The 15,716-nt window shown below is 39.8% G+C and overlaps 1 protein-coding gene across 2 annotated transcripts in view; it reads right to left on the bottom strand.

Annotated features, from left to right (window-relative positions):
- Positions 1–12,027, bottom strand: part of nat16 (N-acetyltransferase 16) — a 31,571-nt gene extending 19,544 nt beyond the window's left edge. Inside the window, exon 1 of one of the 2 annotated variants that reach the window (XM_029454569.1) lies at positions 11,917–12,027. The gene's annotated coding sequence lies outside the window, so the exon portion shown is untranslated. The remainder of the gene's footprint in view (positions 1–11,916) is intronic. The other variant, XM_029454568.1, reaches the window with a different exon arrangement.
- Between the last annotated feature and the right edge of the window lie 3,689 nt (positions 12,028–15,716).

Raw genomic sequence — 15,716 nt, 5'->3', positions numbered from 1 at the left:
TTATAGGCTGTGGGCCAAAGAATTTGTAAAGAACAAATTACAATGTGGTAATTCCAGAAGCACTGGCCAGTGGAAGTACATGTTCTATGTTCTCTATGAAGAAATGCAACAAAATAGTAACTGACTGTGCAGTGTATAATACATGCACATCCCAATATGCCCCAGACGATGATAACGATGTTAATGAAGATAGTCAGGTAGACATTTTTCCAAAATAACATAAAACAAAAGTCAAAAACAATTTAGTTTTAAAGTTTTTTTTATTTTTAGAGCATAGTATTGCTCTTTTATGTACAAAGTTTAATGCTCATTTACAGTTCTTCTTCTTGCAATGCAATGGCTTCCTAGTCACCTGGGTCCTTTCTTCTGTACCTTTGGCTGGTAATGGACCTGCCAAGGGCCAAGGAGTTGGGGAAGGGGTGTTTTTCCTAGAAATAAAGATAGGAAAGATTTGAATTTTGACATTTGTGCGTATTTAACTACGAAATGGGGGGGGGGGGGGGGGGGGGGGACACACAATTTATTCATGTTGCCCTTACCTTGGCAAGAACTCTAGAGTCCGTCAACCAGCACCAGAGGAAGCATTAACCAACTACTTGAAGCATTACTTTGTCCAAGCGTTCCCTGAACCATTCCAGCAAATGTGCTTAATGGTTTAAGACCTCCACCTGTACAATGTAGCATCAGTCATGAATAATGCGTTATCTGAGGCCCTATGCATAATTCAGAATGGGGTAGTATAAGCTTACCAGTTGCTGCAGTAGCTTTCGTGTAAGCTGCAATCACCTGATGGACTTTAGACAAGGTGCTATAACACTTTTAGCATTTGTCGCAAACATTTCTTTCCCATTTATTTAAAGCTTTGTATCATACAAATTGCCAAATCATCAAATTAAATGTGACCTGGGAACCAAAGTCTATATCTAAAAATGCCGGCTGGGCTGTAATAGGGCCCAAGCTGACCCGTGGCCAATCCCTGCTGTGTCCCTGCTCTCCAGTCTTGGCTTGTGAACCCCCCTCGATAACGTAGGGAATTCAATGCCGCCTCGTAACACGCCTAAGCACCATGTGTGGAAACCAGCTGTAATGCTCTGTCCACCAAGAGGAGCAGTGATCATGGAAGCTGAAACAGTGTACTGCCATCAGTCTGCTGTCAGTCTTGCCGCAGGACGTTTCCATTGACCTGATGCACCTGAAATCTTCTTTAATTTGATGTATGAGGGAGCAGATTTTTAATAAAGTGCTTGTTATTATTATGAAGTCATGGAAATATTATGCTGAGGCTTTTTTGTAAAACACTGATACTGATAGTTGTGATCGTGCATTAGCTAACATATAACATAGGTTGTTGTTCAAATGTAGACTGAAAGGCTTCTAGTTTGTCAAGCGATGCATTCTTCAACAAAAAATTAAGCCAATGAGAAAGTGAAATGAATGATATACAGCAAGAAATAGCAGTGTGTGTGTCGTGTGTGCTGCACTCATCCGTGCTGCTGAATTTAGCTGCAGCAGTACCGCAAGACAACGGGACAAACTAGCACAATGTTTTCTTTACACAAGAAAAGAAAAAACTTAGAATTTACAAGAAGCAAAAATAATTGGACGTAGACAGCGTTTCACAAATTTTTGAAAGTTGCCCCTAACTCAACAACTCACAAAATTGCGTGATCGAAACCGGCACACATTTTAAGGGACTATCATTTATGGGGAAAAGCACTGCGTTAACACATTTATTCAATCATTTGCTAAACAATGCAAATGGCTTTAGTGTGATATCCAGAGGAGGAGGGAGCCATGTAGTCAGAACCATGGACAGCTTTAGGACGGAAGCGAGAGAGCTTCCAAACTAATGCCTCATTTCCACTGCATGGCTCATGCTTTTCTCTTTCTTTTGGCAATGCGGACAGTAACCCCTCAGTGTAAGCGGGGTTCTCAGCTGATCGCCGTAGGGACTTCAGATGGCACTTGCTGAATCCTTTAATCAGCAACGAAACTGAGGAACGTCGGCACTGTGTCCATTGTACGGCGTAGTTTTGTGGGCTGATACTTTTAAAAATCCGGGTCAAGTGAATTCAAAAATTGTAATTGCTATTGATGGTTTCAGTGGTCTGCAGTGTTTAGTATCATCAGCTTGCTTGTAACCTCGTCTGAGGTGGTACCAAAAAAAGTGCCAGGTACTATCTATAACTTTTGATCATGGAAAAACAAAAAAAAGAGCGAGTCGAGTTGAGTGGAGTCATGCCGTGAAATGCAGTGAAAGTGCGGCATGAGTGCACACATTTTCCCCTTCATCTGAGCAGCTTGAACAAGGGTCAGAGAGGTAAAAGTGTGTATATCAGTTTGCTATTTAGCTGCCTCAAAGACTGGCCCAAACAAATTCAAACACACACACAAAAAAAGAGAGAAATTCCTCAAGTGTTTTGTGAATGGAGCATGCAAGCCTATTTTGTTACAGTTAATCCTAGTAGCTGGATAATAGCTGGAAATGAGATTCCAGCCAGCGGGGAGCCAGAGAGACTCTGGCTGGGAGCGACAATTCTGAGTGGCTGAGACTGAAATGGACAAAGAATGAACAAAGTAATTAATGGGGTAGGCATACATTAAATCCTCATTTCTAAATGGCTGTTCCCCTCTGAGCACTGATGTGATCATTTATAGCCCCTTTCACACGGTATATGAGAGCGCAAATGTCCATCAATTGGACCGGGCTTGGATTAAACGGATTTAACCCATCCAGCAGTACCCCCAGTATGAAGTGTGTGTAATGTCTGATTGAGCCCGTATGTGAATAGAGCCACTCATTGTCCAGAGCATTCACGGCATTCAGTGGGCGCATTGATGACGTTTCCATGCCGCTAGCGCGAAACGGGAAGAAAACAGATATCCGAGGGTGAAGAAGAAGGGTAATTTACGCGAAGACGGCAACGAAAATGTCTAAATGCGAAGACGACGTGATTTGTGAACTTCTGTCGTTGGGGGAGCAATGGCGGAATAATCAGACAAAATCACGAAACGACAAAAAAGTTGTTTATGACCAAATTAAGAATCGGCTACGTGACCGCGGGATAATCCGCTTCATGGCCTCCTACACGCTCTACCTAACCCAAAGTATTTCCAGAAGATGAGAATGCGTCTGCAATCTCCTATTGTATGTGAAATGTGCTAAAGTGCAACTCCGTAGAAAAGTTGTCGTCCGGAGAAAACAGCGTAAGTGAAGTCTTTTGTTTGCAGTGGTGTCAGCTGTTGCAAATTAACACTTGAAAGCTCCAAGTCAATCATATTGTTTATTTCTGCTACATTTTACAGATCTGTTCTGCAAATCACATGTCCTGTGTTCTCTTTTATTTTTTAAGTCTTGTCCACAAAAAAATTGGAATCTATCAGGACTTGAACATTAGGAGCCTTCATAGTCAAATCTAATTATCTACCCTTTGTGACACTGGATCAGATCACTGAGGGAAATCATAGTAGCAAAAGTCAAATCTGGAGGTCCCGTGACACCCCTGGGCCCAGAAATACGTTTTTCTATCTATTATAAAAGAGCTAAAACATTATATTGTGTATCAAGATATTATTTTAGTCCCATTCATGTGGGTGGTTGGCCCATCTTAGCCAGAAAAGGGATGTGTCATGGGCTAACATATTTTGGGCATATGCGCTGGGTCCAATTGGGCCATTATTGTATTTTCCTTTGCCTTGAAACAATCTTGCCTATTATTCCAGTGTCTGTGGCACTCCCCAAGCCATTTGTTCTTACTGAACATGTCAATCTTAAGAAACAGTGGAGGCATCTTAAATCGTTATAAATGGTCCAGAGATGAAACAAAAATCTGCACATCTAAAGCTAACTTACTATAAGGTGATGTTGTTGCACTATTCCTCTCTGTTTCCAGTCTATATGCTAAACTGAGTAAAGCAAATAAGAGTATTTCCCAAAACATTGAACAATGTACTGTAAAGAAGTTACAGTATTTTTGTCACAATTCTTTTAAAAAATAACTGATTTAAGGCAATATCTATCTGACGTTTTAACTTAAAAAATCCATATCTGTATTGGCGTCAAACATCCAGAGTTATATAAGAATATATATATTTCCACAATTTCTTAAAACAGCAGGGCACTCTAGTTTTTTATAAACATCATGTAATAAGGAGGAAATACTTCATTTATAGGGGCCTATTTTCAGCTGCGGATTAATACACATTTGGTGCTCTTTTAGTATTTTGGGCAGCAGGTCTTTGTTTCCGTTTCAGTGATTGATTATTTTTCATCCTGCTGTTATATGTCATGGGTCATCATCATGCACACGCAAAAAAATACTCTCCAAAAGTCATTTTAAGCACATAAATGGCTCGTGAATGTAGCTGTGTAAAACAAAAAACAAAAAAATTTAAACCGGGATTCTTGTTTTACGCGACGTTTCAAAAATCTGGATTCTGACACAAGAAAAAAGCTTTTAAAGACAGTGAAAGCTGGTGGCCCGAACTGCTCCTGCTGTCAAATGAATGAGGGTCATCGGGAGGAAAGGATGTGTGTGGGGGATGGGTGGGGATTATGTGTATGTCATTACACCCACAGACAGCTGTGGGTGTAATAAATATGATGAAAAGAGGAGATGTGGGGACAGCAGAAATGGGGGCTTTGTTTTTTTTGTGTCTGCTCTGTCCAATTTCAGGGAGGGAGAGTGAGCAAGGCAATTCATCCCTCACTAAGCCCTATTTGACTTTGCAGTAGTTCATCACGAGTCAGGCCTATCTGCAAACAATAAAACTGCTCAGGCAGACAACATTGTTCTCCACCTCCTCCTGGTCTCCTTTTAGTCTCCCCCAAGCCATCTATTGGCCTTTCACCTCTTCTTTGCCTCCTTCTATTTTAGTCCTCATCTCTTACCTTCCTCCAAGCCTCATTCATACTTCCATCTCTCCCGAGCCTCCTCTTTAGCACCTCCTCACCACCCCCCACCCTCCTTCTTCCCAGCCTCCCTACCATCCCCCTTCCTCCTGCTTCTCTCCTCCTCTCCTAAATCTATCCCTCCCTTCTCTTGTCCTCTTCCCCTGGCCTCCCCTCTGCACTGCAGCACCTATACAGTCATTAATCTCCAAGGTCCCTGTAGTGCGACACACGATGTGTGAGTGAGTGTGTGCGTGCATGGGTGTGTATGTGCACAACACAATGTCACACTTAAGGCTCCCTGAAAAGTCACACGTACTATTAAAGGCAGATTTATACTTTGCACATTTGTGTCCGCAGCGGCCTTCGTGACGTACATTTTTGTTAGCTGCTGAAATATTGCACAATAAATAAAGGTTTGTATTATTAATAAGTTGCTCTCGAGGGGCCCAGTTTCACCAAACTTGCAACATGAGATCCCTCTCCTCTCATGTTCATTTTTACACGTTCCACTGATCAAAAGCCATACTTGTGACCCGTGAGTCTTGGAGGACTCGCAAATTGACCATCATTTGTGAGGCATGACGCTGCCATGATTTGCGATCGGAGTATTAACAGAGAGTCCTCATCCAATCCCCCATTTGTGTAACTTGAAAGTCACACACTAACACAGTGTAGTCAGAATGATTTTCTCTCTTATTGAGCTGCTCATCATGACATTCAGTGACACTGGCAATTCTTAGCAGTTTCCCGAAACCTGTGTGTTAAACTGGGCTTAGCAAACACTTTAAGGGCTGACAAACTCAGAAAGACACACTGTGAACACACTTAAAGAAACCTGATGGTTAGAAGAGCTGATGCTCACCTCATGACTTCACGGTAAAACATGAGAGAAAACAACCTTAGTCAATTTGTTAAAAACTTGTTTTTGTGTGTTATCACTCAGGATTGTACATTTGCAAACCAGGTTGTGTCTAAACAAGTGAAAAAATCAGGTGCCTTCACACATAAAACATCATCATGTGTTCAAAACTGGGAGCAACCACCTCTCCTGTGATTAAAGGGGAGAGCATTGTTGTTTTGCAGACCTCTACTTCCTGTATGGCTTCTTTCTCTATTAAAATGTTTCTCTCATCCAACTAATGCTTTTAGTAATATTATAATTAATAGCTTTAAAAATAGACTGTAAAAGCACACGCTTAGTAGATGAGTAGGGATTTATAATAGGGATGCACCGATACGGATATCGGACCGAAACTGACTCAAAAAGCTGGATCGGGTATTTGCGACAATACCTGCCAATCTATTCAAATCAATTATATGTTCATATACTGTATACAGTATACACTGGAATATTAATTCCTGTTTTTATGTTGACCGATTTGTTGCTGAATTAAATTATAATCGAAAAAAAAGAATTTTTAAAGATTTTTAATCCAGTTGCTGGTGTGCAATTTATTATTTTAGTATTACATAACAATTCAGTAAATCTTACATTTTCTTTTACAAAGTTGAAGTTTTAATTATTTAATTAATTCATTAATTTAATTGGCCGATACCCAAAGCGCAGTTCTCCGTATCAGGACTGAAAAAGTCACATCGGTGCATCCCTACTTTATCGCCTAAGTGCAAAATGCTAAACTATATATATCCTAAATTTATCAGCAGACCATTTGCAGCAAGACATGTAAGCAATAGTCATGTGACACACACACACACACACACACACACACACACACACACACACACACACCAAGGTAGAAAGCTTAAACCTGAGCGGACACAAGAGCCATGTAAGAGGTCACATGACCACATATGACAACAGGAACATGGAAGCATCAGTCAGATAGTTATGATAACAGCAAAATTCAACAAGCTTAAAACACCAGCCTTTAGATCTTGCATGACAACACACATAACAAACCAAACCCCGTGTGGAATGTACAGAACCATGTCCCCCGTCCCCTCCACTGCTGGTTTATCATGCCCCTGTTTGCATGGGGAGAGGGAGACAGAGGGACTGGACTGTGTGAGTAAATGTGTTGACAAAAGTGGAAAGAATAGGATGTCCATGTTGTGCTTTCCTATTTTTTCTCTCCCTTCCATGATTAATACAATAATGCCTCCACGCTTTCAATTCCAAATACCAAACTGTCAAAAGACATCAGATCACATCCACTCTCTCTCTCTCTTCTCTCTTTCTCTCTTTCTCTCTTTCTCTCTTTCTCTCTTTCTCCCTCCAGCAGCTGTACAGGCTTGCATGACAACAGCAAGTATTTCATCCGTGAGTCACCATACAAAAGACAGAGGGATAAAAGTGATAGTGAGAGTGTGATGGTGATGATGATAGGGAATGACGGCCACCAAAACAATTCACCTGTCCCATCATTATTTAAAGCTGCGCTAATCAATACTTTTATAATAACAATGGATCAAGTGACTGAGTGTAATGTGACAAACCCACAGAGAATTATCATCCACTCTGCACTTCCTGTCAGCTCTACGGAGCTTTTCAGCCTCTTTGTTTTGGTTTTACGGTTTACAAAATGCACAGCAGGCAGCCATTTTTTTTCGGAAAAGAAGTTAGCCGGTGAACATTGTGGAGCATTTAGCAGCCAAAGCGTCAGATTTTTATTTAATTTTTTTCAGGATTTAGTGGAGATTAAAGCTAAAAGGGGAGTGAACATTGGACAAAAAGGAAAACTGGTGTTTTTCAGCCACAGGCTAATGTGATCAAACGAGCATGCACACATGAAGAGGCAGCTAGTTTTGTTCGCAGGCAAGTTTCCCCTGATGTACATCCCTACAGTTATCTTCAATAGCTAACTCACATGACTAACTTAGCGATAAATTCAGACAGAAACATGAAAAATGAGGCTATATGTCAAATGCTGCCCAAAGTGGCCAAATAGTTAATAAATGTCTATTTTGTGCGTGATTGCTTCCATTGTACCTAGTGCAATAAATGTCACATCATGTCATAGTCACGTCAAGTATGCTTGGAATTTATTGTGACCACAAAGAATAATCTAGAAGCAATCTTCTTCATATCCCTCCATTTTGTGCATGTAGTGTGGTGTGTCTCATTTCTGTTCGGGATGAAGGGGTAGTGGTTATCTAAAGTCCAGATGGTCCGCCAAATGGAGCATTTCCACATGCATAGTCAAATCAAGTGAGAGAGGAATTTTCCCAGCATGCATTGCAACTATGGCTGAGAAACGGCAATGTGTACAATTAGCCCTAATATTGTTATATTATGTAAAGTGTCAAATCTGACATAATTTTATGCAAAATTCAGTGGATTACTGTTGCTGATTTTCATCATGAGTAACAATTGCTGTGTGTTATGTCAATAGAAGATAGCATGGATGCACTGGACTACAGCTTCTTCATAACATCTGATGCCTGTAGTTTAAATACTGCAACTGGCATCAATCTCCTGGCCCTTGTAGCTCCATTCCAAAGGGCCATTACCCAATCAAGAGCACTTTGAGACAAGCGATAGTGTTACAGGAGAAGTAATGGGATAGGGCCCATGTCTGATAGTTGCACATGAGTCTTATATATCTACTTAGGTCTCATTTATCGTTTTACAGAATAATTTAAGAGTCTAATAACTTTTAGTGGATATAAGTTCACACGCTAACTTTAGCATGTGACGCGCTGTTGTCTTTCACTGTTCGTACTTATACCTACGATAAGTAATTTAATTTGTGTGTAATCCGCGTAATAGTGAGCCAGGACGTGCACGACGGGCTATAAGGAAGTCAGGGCTCAAACAAACACTTCCACTCAGGGGACTGCTGTTCGTGTCCCGTGTGACACCAAAACGCAACGTTGACTTATTTTAACTTTTGTGACGTAACTCACGTACTTACTAACACCAGGTACGTAAGTTACATGGCAAATTAAAATTTAAGTTAAAATATGTTTCTAAACCTAACCAAGTAGCCTAGTTTTTAAGTCCAAAAGTATACGTGCTTTAAATGTAACGTTCACATGCGCACGATGCTGCCTCGCGTATCCTGCGTCCATTTGGAGCGTTGGTCGTGTACGTTGTCAGAATGTAACACGTGATTAAAAAGCAAGTATATGGCTGGCTTAAACAGGTTTGGCTACACTGATTGCTGGTGTTGCTAACCTTTCGTAGGAGGTCACACAAAAAACTCTTCGTAATATATCATATACAATGTACAAGGATACGTTGCATGTGACCATGCTTAATGTTTGCATGTTCACAATCTCTACACGTTAAAATTATTTTACATGTGTAAATACTGTATATTAAATGTTTTAATAAATTCATTGAGATCATCAATTGGAAATGAATCAATTAATATACAACATGTTATATAAACATGCATTAGCATGTTGACATATTAAAAGTGACTATGTTTACACACACATGTTAGTATGCTAACATTAATGTTAGGGAATGTTTTAACTACCACTTAGAACGCAAAAGCTATTGCCGCTTTTGATTGGAGAAAAAAATGAACAGTATTCACTAGATGGAAACAGTAAATCCCATTTGAGGTCAGGTTCAGAATCAGGTTTTGGTAGGATCTAGTAAAAATGAAACCCTGGTGTCTGTAGCTGACTAGTTTGAAAAAGATAACTCTACATACAGAAACATAAAGCTGCAAACTCCATCCTCAAATTCCCCTGCCATAAGCTGTGTTTTGTTATTCAAATTAAGTATAGCTGAAGGTGACAGTTCACACCTTAGAGAGTTTAGATATCCTAAAGTGTAGAGAAGATGACCCCGTTTGATTCAGGGGTAATTGGCAACACACCCTGGCATTTCTGGCCCTGCTAGTGGTACATATCTATCAATAGAAAAGTTGTCTTTCCATTTTTTTATCCAGCTAAATTTGGTTTATAATGTGTAATGAGTGTTACAGTATCACCGGGCAATAGATTTTTTTTATCTTGTTTTTATCTAGGATGGCATTGGGTGATATCAATAGACATACATAGTACACAAAGATGACCTTGTTTTCTGCCCAGTCCGCCCCTTATGGGCAGCTCCAGTTCTCAACGATCCTGTCTACTAGAAGCAGTACCAGAATAATTTCTAAAACTTGACTTTATTCCAAACTACACAAAGTAGCAGAGTACATTATAATAAATCCCTGGAGGTCAGAGCCCATATGGATCAATGACAGTACTCTGCTGGGGGAAAAAAATTGGTGCCCATGCTGTTACTGTTGACATCCTGTTGTTGTAGAGTTTGACTATACTGACAGCCAGTTTAAAGAAAATCAAGCAACAACAGATCTAATCTGATAGGGATGGAATATTTTACGGGATCAGGATGTGCCCCATCTCACAATATAAGAACCAATCACAGGATGGGAAACTCTGGGCGCCCCCAATGTGTGAGAACCATGCAATTATTCCACATAGCTGCGGACTGCATCTTCATAATCACCTGACGTCAATAATATGCTGTTATTTTCTCCCAATTTACTAAATATTGTACAACATAGACTACAGCCTCAGTAGAGACCTCTATTACATAAATCCTTTTTTTAATTAACAAATGTATCATAAAAAAAAAACATGACAGACCATACTGATTTATTATTGTACTGTATTTTATGTTTTATGCTGTCAAGAGCTGACATTATTAATACATTTGTTGATTATTTCAACAGAAAAATAATTGACATCATTTCAAGTCATATATCAACCTAAATGCTCAACATTCTCTGCTTTCAGCTTCTTTTTTGCTGCTTTTCCCTGTTTTACATCATTGTAGGGAAAATGTGATGGGCATTTTTCACTATTTTTTGTGAGTTCATAGAGCAGCTATGAAAATCACCAGAAGAATCAATGGCTGTATGATGTAATGATTGTATTGATTCAGAGATTATTAAATCCTGGTCATTTTGTAGATAACATTTCAGAAAATAGAGGGGAAATTACCAAAAACTATTTAATTTACAATGATATTAAACTCAAATCATAATATTTGCCTTGAAAAATGACCTGAATGAAAAAAAAACATTATAAACAAAGTTGTTGATTCATTTTCTTAATCAAAAATGTGTTAATTGACTAATTGATTCATCGTCTAATAATTTCAGCCCTGGATTAAACAATAATGAAAATAACTGTTAGTTGCAGTTATTTTAAACATGCCAGATCCCAGGTTCCGATCCCACTTAACGTTCTGGATCGTTTGGAAATATCACAAATTGCTGCAGATTGCATCCTCCTTATCACCTGCTATTGAATGAGGTGTTTCTGTTATTTGTCCTAATGTACAGAAAATGTTATCCAACACAAACTACAGCCCCAATAGACACCTCCTCTCACACAGCCAAAATCAAAATCAAATATGTATCAACAAAAATCTTATTAACTCTTAATTAAAAGTAGCATTTTGAATGTTTTTTTGCATTGTATTACAAGTGTTCTATCACATGCATTTGCCGTCTTATATGTATTTTAAGTATCTTATCTTTCATTATGTTGTATTACAGGAACATCTAAACTGATAGGATGGATGAATGGGACTACATTGAATATGACCATGACCTTAATGCCATGTTAAAAGGCATTATATGTTCAGCAATGTGTTCAGCTGGGAGGGGGGGAGCTGCCTCTTACAGGAACATAAAGATGCTATAAGAATTTGTCAAGGTTTAAGCTACATATTCAGTAGTGGTGTGTGTCGTCATGAGTGATACCACCGTGATAACCGAGCACGGAAGATACGAAAGAGCCTAAATAATCCCACAAGGTCACTATCCTGTCATCACTGAGAAGCCTACAACACATTTAAAGAATATTACATAATACCATTGGAGATTAAAATCAAACAATACCATAAAATCCGATACGTCACAATGTACCCAGCGGGCCTACTAAGCACCACTGAACACCGCACGCGCTCCATAGCCCATATAGGGATGCTGTAGGCTGGTAATTTTCCTTCACACAACCTATAGGACAGCCGGAGACACCCGTTATCTAATCGGCAGCCGCTTTCCAGCCGTCTGCTCTGCGGGTCTTACCGCGGATGATGGCCGTTGGTGGTGTCCTTGGTGTCGGTTTTCGGAGGAGACAGGATGGCAGACGGTATCACGGCTGATGCACGAGCTGCACAGTTCCGGTGATGAATGAAAGACAGACAGACCGGCTCTGTGGGTGATACACTGGAGACTCGACACGAAACACAAGCCCCGCCTCTCCCAGTACCCTACGTCAAGCCTCCGTACTGGACTCACTGGAGCGGCTCAGCATCACCGCAGCCCTCCCCCTCTCTCTGCTACCCATGTGTGTGTGTGTGTGTGTGTGTGTGTGTGTGTGTGTGTGTGTGTGTGTGTGTGTGCGTGTGTCAGTATCAAAGGGACGTGCAGAGACTTCCAAGGAGGTAAACAGTTGCGTAGCGTCTAATTTTTGGGCTTTTTTTCAGTAATAGAGTGGCAGAAGTGAGTTTCTTTAGAGTGGATAAAAATGTCTCAGACCTACTAAAATAAACTGCAAGATAGCCTAATACACAATGGTCCGAACCTACTATAAATAACATCCTGTTTAAACATCAATATGGATTTTTAGAAAACCAGCAATGAAAAAGATACAGAATTCAGGATGTTATAACCTCCGCCAAGGAGGTTATATTTTCGGTTCTTTTGTCTGTTTGTCAAAAGGATTATGGAACACTACTGGCATGAAGTTGAAAATATGTGACATGGGCAAGGAAGAACCCATAACATTTTGTAGCGGAACCGAATGACATATACACAAATTATTGTAAATCTTCCTTACCTTGTGAGTTAGGGCATGGCCTTGGCAGAGGTCTGAGCTTTCAGTTCTCAAATTCCTTGATGGGGTGCCTCAAGGATCTATTCTTGGTCCTTTTCTTTCACGTAAATAACCTGTTCTTTGCCGATGACACACATCCTCTAGCTTCATGTGAAGATTTTAATTCCCTCATACAAAATAAAAATAGAGAACTGGTGCAAATCTTTAAGTGATTTTAGTTGAACCAACTTTTTAATAATATGAATAGATACATAAACACATATTGTGTATTAGGCTATCTTTTTGTAAACACATAGTTTTCAATTAGAACAAGAAAATACCACAAATACACGCAGATATGTATAAATAATACAGGAATCATGCAAGTCTCTTTCTCCAAATTGTACCTGTGGGCAACAGTGATGTCAGTGGAGCCTTTATGTGTCTGTGCAGGAGCCCATTGTTTAATAATCTATCCATGTACAATTGAGTTTCTCTTCTCTCAGTGGGAATTTAAATGTGATGTATAAGAGCTGAGATTGTGGAAATACAGTTTTATGTTTTCAATACTTTGTTTATTTCTTTTGATGCATTTAATTGAGTTATAACACTTTTTGAGGATTGCATCTTAGGGCAGATGTAATGTTTCCCATTAGGGAAGTGAGTCACAGAAGCTTACTGTATACAAGAAATGACTGATATAGCCTATAGGAGTCGATGTTCTGTGTTGCGTCGCCTGACTACAGATGTAATTATCCCATAGACTACACACCAAAGTGGACATAGTCACCGTGACGTTACCCATTGGTTTGTGGAGTACTGTTTTGAAGCCTTTAGCTTGCCATTCTGTCGCCATCTTGGTTTTTTGGAACCAGAAGTGACACAAGAGGATGGTGCTAAGTACAACAGAATGCTGACAAATACATTTTTAGGCGAACCAAAATGTAACAATTAACTTTAATTTAACTGAAAACACACTGTGAAAGGGTCTACAGTTACACACTTCCGCATTGACTTATCTTTTCAGAGGTTGCCGCTTGAATTATCCACACATAATAAGAGGAAACTAGCTGGTGAATCCTCCCTGGTCACAGCTATAAAATCATCTAAAAGAAAAAGACAGTAATGCACGATACCTCTTAATACAATCCCCCAGACTGTTTATAGCAGAGATCAGGGCGTCCACCAGTGGAACCTTGTGTGAGGTAATGTATTGACAGGGAGATATGTCCCCATCTGTGTGATCAATATCTCTGAACAGGTCCACACTCCTGATAGGACCACATCACATTGATTAAAAAAGTAATTTAGTGCTCTACCAATTCCCATCATAGGACGGCTCTGACCTCCTGGGTCATAAACATTAATGTGCCTCATACTGTTCCCAATCTCACTGACATCATGCCCTGTTTATTCGATATGTGCTCTTTCTTTTTTATGCTTTATTGCTATATATTATGGACATTTCGATATGACAGTCCAACAAGGGATGTTGCAGTTATCAATAGAAATTTGTTTTTAGAGAGGTGTTACGAACACGGCCTTATTTATCTGTGGGTGTTATTATGTGGATGTCTGCACCGTTGTTTTCCCTATTAGGTATGCAGATTGGATGTGTGATCCTGGCCCTTGATTGGCAGCACGCAGGTCCTCTCCTCCCACCTTGGCGAAGATTAGCCGTGATTAGTGTTCACCTGTTCCGGCTCTCCAATCCGAGGCGCACTGGAGAGACCCGTGACTACAAATGCCAAGCCAGCTCGACAGTCGGGGCTGCTGGTGTTGTCAGCCATATGCATTGTACTCATGTGTGTGGATCCTAGATTTGGTTGTATCTTAATGTCATCAGTTAAGTTACGTGCTCTGTATCCAATGTGTTGGAATCGCTAGGTGCTTCAGTGAAATTTCTGACTTTTGTTTGTATTTGGTATTGATCCAGTTTTCACGCAAAGTTTTGTTTAGAATTGTTTAGGTTGGGGTTTATTGTTCTGTTTGTTTGGCTTTGACGCCTCATTGCTCTGGTGTAAGAGCCCTCCTTTTGTTCCATTTGTCCATCTGAAAGCAATTGTTTGCCAGTTGTCCAGCTATATTAATAAATGTATCTTATTTAAACCATGAACATCTGGTTTTATGTTACTCCTTTTCCCTTGCCGAGCTGGGTCGTAACAAGAGGTATTATTAAAAGTCATAAAAACAGCAGTTAATAAAGCTTTAAGATCTCCAAAGGGAACAAAAGAGTGCTGCCTTTCTATCTATCAGAAACAAAAGTGCCTGTTATTACACCATTCTGTCTGGCCTCTAATGTCACAGTTTTCCCAAAAATCTGAAGCTGCTATTGTGTATGAACACTTATAATGCAATGATTGAATGAATTAAGCTTTTATTATTGTGTAATATATATGATATGCCCAGCCCACATGGACTATCAAGACACGACAAATTCATTCAGATGCAGCATTTCAAACTTTCACAAAAAAATGAATTGTCTTCAACCAAATTTACAAATGACTGACACAAATATGTAGTGTATAGTGCTGAAGGAATACAAACATGTCAATCTTGGCTTTTTTCTGAGTCTTTTGAGACAAAATTAACTTAAAACATGTCAAAATTGAACAATCAGTCCAATGTTGGTCATCTCCACACCACATATTTCAGGGTTTGTGTTCATTACATGAAAAATTGACCCACTCTCCATCTCCTAAATCATACAGCTAACTGTTTTTGAATGATATATAGCAGGGGTCTTCAACATTTTTCAGGCCAAGGACCCCCAAACTGGTGTAGCATGGAGCAGGAACCCCCTGCTTCAAACGAAGGGAGGACGGGGGCTGCTGTCGGAGTTCTGTGTGAGGGGAGGTGCTGTCGGAGTTCTGTGTGAGGGGAGGTGCTGTCGGAGTTCTGTGCAATTTTTGTTCTGTGTATTCAAAAATACAATTTGTATTTTATAAAGACAAATAATTTTATAACATTTCTTTTGCTTTATCTACAAACAATTTTGCGACCCCCCTGCAGTACCTCCGCGGACCCCCTGTTGAAGACCTATGATATATAGTATCTATCTTGAAATCTG

This window comes from Cottoperca gobio, chromosome 18 (assembly GCF_900634415.1).
Source record: "Cottoperca gobio chromosome 18, fCotGob3.1, whole genome shotgun sequence".
Lineage (NCBI taxonomy): Eukaryota > Metazoa > Chordata > Actinopteri > Perciformes > Bovichtidae > Cottoperca > Cottoperca gobio.
This window is presented reverse-complemented; position numbering and strand designations above follow the sequence as displayed.